Genomic DNA, 8,123 nt, shown 5'->3' on the forward strand with positions numbered 1-8,123 from the left:
ATCGTACAGGCTGATTCATCATCTTTCTCATCCGAGAGGTTTTTCGGTCAATGACGGTATAGATCCCGAGGCTTCATCGGTTGTTTATACGTCATTTGACTCAGCAGTCCGGCTGGTCAAAAGGACAGGAAAAGGGGCTTTGCTGGCTAAAGCTGATGTGGAAGCAGCCTTTCGGTTGCTTCCTGTGCATCCAGATAGTTTTCGCTTGCTGGGCTGCTTTTGGGAGTCACACCTGTACGTAGACTGCTGCCTCCCGATGGGGTGCTCCATATCCTGTTCTTACTTCGAGCGCTTTAGTTCGTTTGTAGAATGGGTGGTCAAAGAAGTGTCAGGGTTAAAGTCAGTCATTCATTATTTGGATGACTTTCTTTTTATCGGGGGGCAGGCTCTAGCTGAATGCGCTTACCTGCTGGCCTCCATGCGCCAGGTGTGTGCGCAGTTTGGCATACCCTTAGCAGAAGAAAAGACCGAAGGCCCACAGACTACAATCAAGTTTTTGGGGATTGTCATCGACTCGGTCGCCATGGAGTGCAGGCTGCCTGGTGATAAGGTGGATGACTTGCGTCTCACTATTACCAGGACGCTCGGTTCAAAAAAGATCACCTTGCGAGAGCTTCAGTCGCTTCTCGGTAAGCTGAACTTTGCGTGCAGAATTATGCCCATGGGGCGTATTTTCTGCCGACGTTTGGCAAGGGCTACAGCAGGCGTTGCGTCCCCGCACCATAGGATCCGGTTGGTGGCAGAGCACAAGGAGGACTTGCGTATGTGGTTGGTATTCCTGGCTGACTTTAATGGCCGTTCTATGTGGATGGAGGAAGCTCTCGCAAACCATGACTTGGAGTTATTTACGGACGCCGCAGGATCTCTGGGCTTCGGGGCGTTCTTCTCGGGTAAGTGGTGCGCCGAGGCCTGGCCTGAAACATGGGAACCGTTAGGCCTGACGAAAAATTTGATACTGTTAGAATTATTCCCTATCTTGGTGGCGGTTGAGCTGTGGGGACCTTTGTTGAGGAATAGGAGAATCCGACTTAATTGCGACAATATGGGTGTGGTGCAGGCAATCAATAGTTTGACGGCATCATCACCTCCGGTGGTGAGAGTACTGCGTCAGTTGGTGTTAAGATGTTTGAGATTCAACATGTTGATGTTTGCAGTCCATTTGCCTGGAGTAGAGAATGAAGTGGCTGACGCTCTTTCTCGATTCCAATGGCAGAGATTTTGGACCCTCGTCCCGGGAGCAGAACGGCAGGGGGCTTCCTGCCCTCCGGCCTTATGGAAGATACCCGTGGGACAATAGGAGTTTGGATTTCTCAATCATTATCAGCATCAACCTGGGCAGCGTATTCAGCGGTGTGGACGCAATGGGAGGAGTCGTGGCGACAAGTTGGAGGTTGCCAAGCAGATGAGGAAAGGTTGTTTTTGTTGCTGAAATTCATGGCGGAAAAAGGGGTTGCGGGGATCACCCCGGGGGTAATAGCAAAAAATTTGGCTGCATTATCGTTTTATTTCAAAGTTCAGGGTTTAACTGATGTTACTAAAGATTTCAGAGTTCGCATGGCATTGAGAGGTTTGAGGAGACAAGTAGTAGCCCCCAAGGATACTAGGCGCCCAGTTACATTTGGCCTGTTGATTTCAATTTTGGGGAAGCTGGGAGAGATATGTAGTTCCCCATACGAGGTTTTGTTATTTAGTGCTGCTTTCGTATTGGCATTTTTCGGGGCTTTCAGGATGAGTGAATTAGTGAGCCCCAACAAAAGAGGGGTGGGTGGCTTCTTGGAAGGGGATGTGGCATGGTCGGAGACAGGAGTGGAGGTGCAGTTGCGTAGATCAAAGACAGATCAGTTAGGCGGGGGCCGGAAGATCACGTTGTTCCCCGTGGAAGGATCAGTGGGTTGTCCAGTGGCGGTGGTGGGTCAGTTTTTGAGGGTGCGCCCCCGGACGGGTGGTTCATGGCTGTGTCACGCAGATGGGGTGCCATTGACAAAATACCAGTTTGTGGCGGTGTTTAGGAAAACATTGAGCAGCTTGGGCCTTGTTGCGGCCGAGTTTGCATCACACTCATTTAGGATAGGAGCGGCCACGGAGGCGGCCAGATGGGGGCTTCGAGATGATCAGATTAAGAGCATAGGAAGATGGGAATCAGCTAGATTCCAGTTGTACGTCAGGCCACAGTTGGTATGATGGGTCAGCGAAGGGGAGGTAAACTAGTGTTAGGTATTATGTTAGTTGTTCAGTTTTTGTTTATTTCAGATAACCCAGCTCCTCCAATCTTGGTTTGGATTTTCGGCCACTCATATGTCGCATGGGGTGCACGCAGAGCCGCTGTGCGGCCGGACGGCCGGCAGTTGGGTATCCCGAGAGCGACTGCAACTGTCCGGTGGATCGGAATTCCAGGCATGCAATGGGCCAAGGTATTGCCAGAACTGCAGAGATTCGTGGCCCTGGACAGGGCCCCTGAGGTACTGGTTCTCCATGTCGGTGGGAATGATCTGGCCTCAAGGACCACGAGGCAGATTATACAAGATATAAAATGTGATTTCATGAGGATGCGGTTGACTTTCCCACGAACAATTATAGTGTGGTCTGAGATTATTGGCAGAAGCCATTGGAGGTTGGCTCGGTCCGTTGACAAAATTAATCGAGCTCGCAAGAAGCTGAACAGGGAGGTGTCCCGGTTTGTGGTTAGGAATGGGGGGGTGGCAGTGAGACACGAAGATTTAGAGGAGGATTTAGATTTGTTTCTGAGGCGTGATGGAGTACACCTCAACGCCATAGGTACAGATTTGTGGTCCCTGGCTTTAGAGGGTGGTATTCAGCGGGGGCTCCATTTGTGGGCTGCACAAGGGTGAGGTTTCTCCCTTGTTTGTGGTGGCGGGGCAGGGAGCCCGGAGGACGGTGGTTAATTATTGGAGGAATTCACGCGGGTGAATTTCTCAGGGTATCCGTCATCTGAAAGAGGTTAGTAAGGGTATGCAGCTGTCCCTGAGCCGGAGTTTGCGGCTGGGGGCCGGTTATATATATAGTTGCATTACCTACGTTTGTTAGCTTCCGGGGTTCCTTGTCCTGCAAGGTTTATACTTCTTAGGTTATTAAGAATTGTTTTATATTAAAATATTGTTCAATAAATTGGGCTGCATTGGCCTATTTTCTCCACGTCAATGGTAGTCCTTTGTATTTTTGTGAGGAAGTTTGGTGAGTGGGTAAAGGTTTGGGGACAGGTAATGGGATATTCCCAGATCAAGAAGGGCCTGGATAGGCGAGAGCAGGAGCTGAGGAAGGCCTCCCATGATAGGGATAGACCTTCTGTCAGGAAAGGAAGGGGTTAATTTCTGGGTGGGCTTGGCCAGGCGACCTGAGTCAGAGGGAAGGCGGGTCGGACAGCAGTGGCTGAGGACAGGAAGGGTGTCAGCGGAAGGGGAGGAGCCAGAACGAGAGGAGATCACAGGAGAAAGTTCCCTCCCACCCTCCCTTAGTTAGAAAGTTTTAGTTGGTTGTCATTGCAGCTGGCGGGGCAGGGAGCCCGGAGGACGGTGGTTAATTATTGGAGGAATTCACGCGGGTGAATTTCTCAGGGTATCCGTCATCTGAAAGAGGTTAGTAAGGGTATGCAGCTGTCCCTGAGCCGGAGTTTGCGGCTGGGGGCCGGTTATATATATAGTTGCATTACCTACGTTTGTTAGCTTCCGGGGTTCCTTGTCCTGCAAGGTTTATACTTCTTAGGTTATTAAGAATTGTTTTATATTAAAATATTGTTCAATAAATTGGGCTGCATTGGCCTATTTTCTCCACGTCAATGGTAGTCCTTTGTATTTTTGTGAGGAAGTTTGGTGAGTGGGTAAAGGTTTGGGGACAGGTAATGGGATATTCCCAGATCATGTATACAATTGTTTTACTGTGTTGTAGTTAGTTAGTCTGTGTAATTTGTTAGTGTCAGTCAGTCTTGTCAATCAGTCTTTCAGCTGTAGCAGCTGCCTGTGCCTGCTAGGTCCTGTGTCTTTGCCTGTGTGTGATGATCTGCTCGGCTGCCTTTGCAGGCAGGCAGTTTGTTGACCATTGTTTAGGTTTGCATGCTGCAGGACTCTGGAAAGAAGAGCTTCTGTCAGTTTTGCAGCTTGTGCTTGCAGAGGAATTTGCATACATTGTCATGCAAATTGCCTGGCCACATTCATTGGAGGCGTGTACTATAAGTACTATGTCTTTCCCACAATGCTTCGCTGTTCATAAGGAGTCTTCCTGTGAAACACTCTGGAGAGTGTCAGCCATGCTCTTTGTTTGAAGATTAGCTTAGAGTAATTCCTGGAAAACTGCACTAGGCAGGTTTCCTTAGTGCAGTTAGGATTGCTTATCTGTTTGTTTGTTCTGTTGCTATTGTCCTGTCCCAGCGGTGGTCGACAGGAAATGGTTCTGATCTCTGTTCTTGGAGTATAGCTGGTGCAGCGGTTGCTACCAGCTATCTCTTCTGTTCTGTCTCCTTGGATCGCGCTAGCCACTTTTCGCTAGCGCTGTGGATCCTTCTGTTCTGTCTCCTGGGATCGCGCTAGCCACTTTTCGCTAGCGCTGTGGATCCTTCTGTTCTGTCTCCTGGGATCGCGCTAGCCACTTTTCGCTAGCGCTGTGGATCCTTCTGTTCTGTCTCCTGGGATCGCGCTAGCCACTTTCCACTAGTGCTGTGGATACTTCTGTTCTGCTACTCTGTACCTGGATCGCGCTAGCCACTTTCGCTAGTGCTGTGGATCCTATCTCTCGCTTGTCCCTGTTTTCGTGTGTCTGTCTTATCTGCTACGAACGCTTGCTGGAGGCTCGGTGAGGTAACCGTTAAGCAAGCGCTCGCGTCCTCTGTTACATGTTTGTCTTGTCTTGGTTAGTTAGGCGTGCTTGTCTCTATTGTGCTTATCACGTGGAGACCGCGCACGAACGCGTGCACTGTTGCGAATGAGTGCGGTGTTCGCGTTCAGTTAGTGTTTGTTATTTCCCTTGTTATTCTCATTGTATTATTTGCTGTGCCTTTGCTAACCTCGTATTCTGTTCTGATCTGCCTTGTGTCACGTCTGGCGATCGCACCTCTCGCGATCGCATTCCTATTTCATGTCTGCTGTTGTGTGTGCACTGTCGCGGGGTGGCGACTAGGTTGGCGCACACACATACAACCTGTCCCTTTGCTCGTTCTCATTCACAATCGCTTCTCTTGCGATTGCGTTCTGCGCTTCGTAAAATTCCTGTCTGGCATTTGTGGAGGTACAGAGGATTGGTTCCTCTGCACTCCCCAACGCCATCTGCTGACAGGAATTACCCTCTATGGGTGCGTAGCACCTTTTGCTGGGTTCCTGCAATTATACGCTTGTGGAGGATTTCCGCCGTATCAGCGCACGCGTTGTGCGCTGATCACGGAGGAAGTTCCACAATCGTTACAGTGTGCTGCTGTGTGTGCACACAGTCCAGGCTCCTTGGTGCTTGGTGCTGGCTGGCCCCAGGGCCGATTTATGCACCAATAGGGCCCCAGGGCAAAATAAACCGGGGGGCCCCCCAACAGATACCCCGAAACAAAAATCGGCATTAAGGGACCTTTTTTGCAGCTGGTATAGTAAGGGTGTGAAGCCCCAATCGGTTGGAGCTCCACATTCTTGCTATCCCAGCCTGCATGGGGGACACGGGGTTAAAAAGTTTCAGGAGGGGGGACCCCACATAATTAAAAAAAAAAAAATTCCCACACTAACATAAAAAAAAATGCGGAAAATAGGAAAAAATGCCAGGGATCTTCATACAGCCATATTGCGGCAGTATAGCGATCCCTGGCCAAAGTGCTGCGGCTGCGTATGGATGGACCCCCTGGAAACCCCGTCAGGAAATTTATTGCTCTTTGTTTTGATGCATGTAAAATGAGATCCATCTGAAAATGGCGCCTGAGAATAATGGCGCACGGTGTTGCCGCTAATCCGTTTATTTAACGTTAAAGCCTTATTGTTATTAAGCGTTAAAGCCTTATAATTATTTAGCGTTAACACACAAAACCCTCTCTGTACCCATCCCTAACCCCCCCTGGTGGTGCCTAATCCTAACACCCCTGGTGGTGCCTAACCCTAACCACCCCATGGTGGTGCCTAACCCTAAGACCCCCTGGTGGTGCCTAACCCTTAGACCCCCCTGGTGTTGCCTAACCCTTAGACCCCCCTGGTGTTGCCTAACCCTAAGACCCCCCTGGTGGTGCCTAACCCTAAGACCCCCCTGATGGTGCCTAACCGTAAGACCCCCCAGTGGTGCCTAACCCTAACCTTGACTAACCTAACCCTAACCTTGATAAATAACGTTACTGTGGGCAATAACGTCTGCTGTTTGGCAAATGAACGGCACTATTGATAAATAACGTTAGTGTGTGCCACTATTGATAAATAACGTTAGTGTGTGCCATTTTTCTTCTTTTTTTCCCTGTGTGCCATTATTCCCAGTGAGTAATGGCGCACAGCGCCTGTGCATAAAAATGGCGCCGCATTAAAAAGATACGCTTATCGCTATTTATCGTTAGTACTGCATAATAATGGCGCACAGGGAAAAAAGAAGAAAAATGGCACACACTAACGTTATTTATCAATAGTGCCGTTCATTTGCCAAACAGCAGACGTTATTGCCCACAGTAACGTTATTTATCAATAGCGCCCTACATAAGCCAAACTGCAGATGTTATTTAACTGCAAAACGGTGAATGGATTTAATGTAACAATGTCAAGGTTAGGGTTAGGCACCACGGGGGGGGGGGGGGGCTTAGGATTTGGCACCACCAGGGGGGTCTTAGGGTTAGGCACCACCAGGGAGGTGGTTAGGGTTAGGCACCACCAGGGGGGTGGTTAGGGTTAGGCCCCACCAAGGGGTGGTTAGGATTATTCACCACCAGGGGGGACTTAGGGTTACTCACCACCAGGGGGGTGGTTAGGGTTAGGCACCACCAGGGGGGTGGTTAGGGTTAGGCACCACCAGGGGGGTGGTTAGGATTAGGCACCACCAGGGGGTCTTAGGGTTAATTTTTTTATTAAAGTAACTCAAAGAAATAGCATACAGAAATAATAAATACAGGTTAAAAGTGTGCCATCATAAATTGAAGATGACTTCATTGCATACACCATAACAGAAAATAGTATGCAGCAATACATCAGATCAGAAAATAAGCTTATTCCATATACATACAGAAAAAAAATGAAAAAACACTTGTATTAAACTATAAATAACAAGAGAACACCTTGTTCCTCATATCAAAGTCATACATAAAAATGAAATAACTGCTCATATTAAGCCATAAGCAACAAGAGAACACTTAGTTCATCATATCAAAGCACAATAAATCATGTTGAGGAGACAGCACTCACCCTCATTCATACCAACTAGAGTTGGGCCGAACCTCCGATTTTAGGTTCGCGAACCTGGTTTGCGAACTTCCGCGGAAGGTTCGGTTCGCGTTAAAGTTCGCGAACCGCAATAGACTTCAATGGGGATGCGAACTTTGAAAAAAAAAAATAATTATGCTGGCCACAAAAGTGATGGAAAAGATGTTTCAAGGGGTCTAACACCTGGAAGGGGGCATGGCGGAGTGGGATACATGCCAAAAGTCCCGGGGAAAAATCTGGATTTGACGCAAAGCAGCATTTTAAGGGCAGAAATCACATTGAATGCTAAATGACAGGCCTAAAGTGCTTTCAAACATCTTGCATGTGTATACATCAATCAGGTAGTGTAATTAAGGTACTGCTTCACACTGACACACCAAACTCACCGTGTAACGCACCGCAAACAGCTGTTTGTGTAGTGACGGCCGTGCTGGACTGGTGCGCACCATGGCGAGAGTGCAGGTTTTGGTGGCTTTACAGCCCATATGGTCGCCTGGCTGATGTAGCTGAATGACAGAACAGTGACTGTCCAGCTGATCAAATTTGGTCTGACCACAATGAGGCAACGACCTTATTATCGTGGGTGTGCCCCCCGAGACACTCATCTAGGCGCCGGTCATTGCTTCATTGTGATACGCAAGCCCCTTCACCACGGCAAGGTAATGATCACGAAGGGGAATGGGCGCATGTACATGCCTTTTCTTTTGTTGTTGCAGCTGCCCGCAGTGCAGCCAGAAAAATTAGGCAGTC

Source organism: Hyperolius riggenbachi, chromosome 9 (genome assembly GCF_040937935.1).
Source record: "Hyperolius riggenbachi isolate aHypRig1 chromosome 9, aHypRig1.pri, whole genome shotgun sequence".
Lineage (NCBI taxonomy): Eukaryota > Metazoa > Chordata > Amphibia > Anura > Hyperoliidae > Hyperolius > Hyperolius riggenbachi.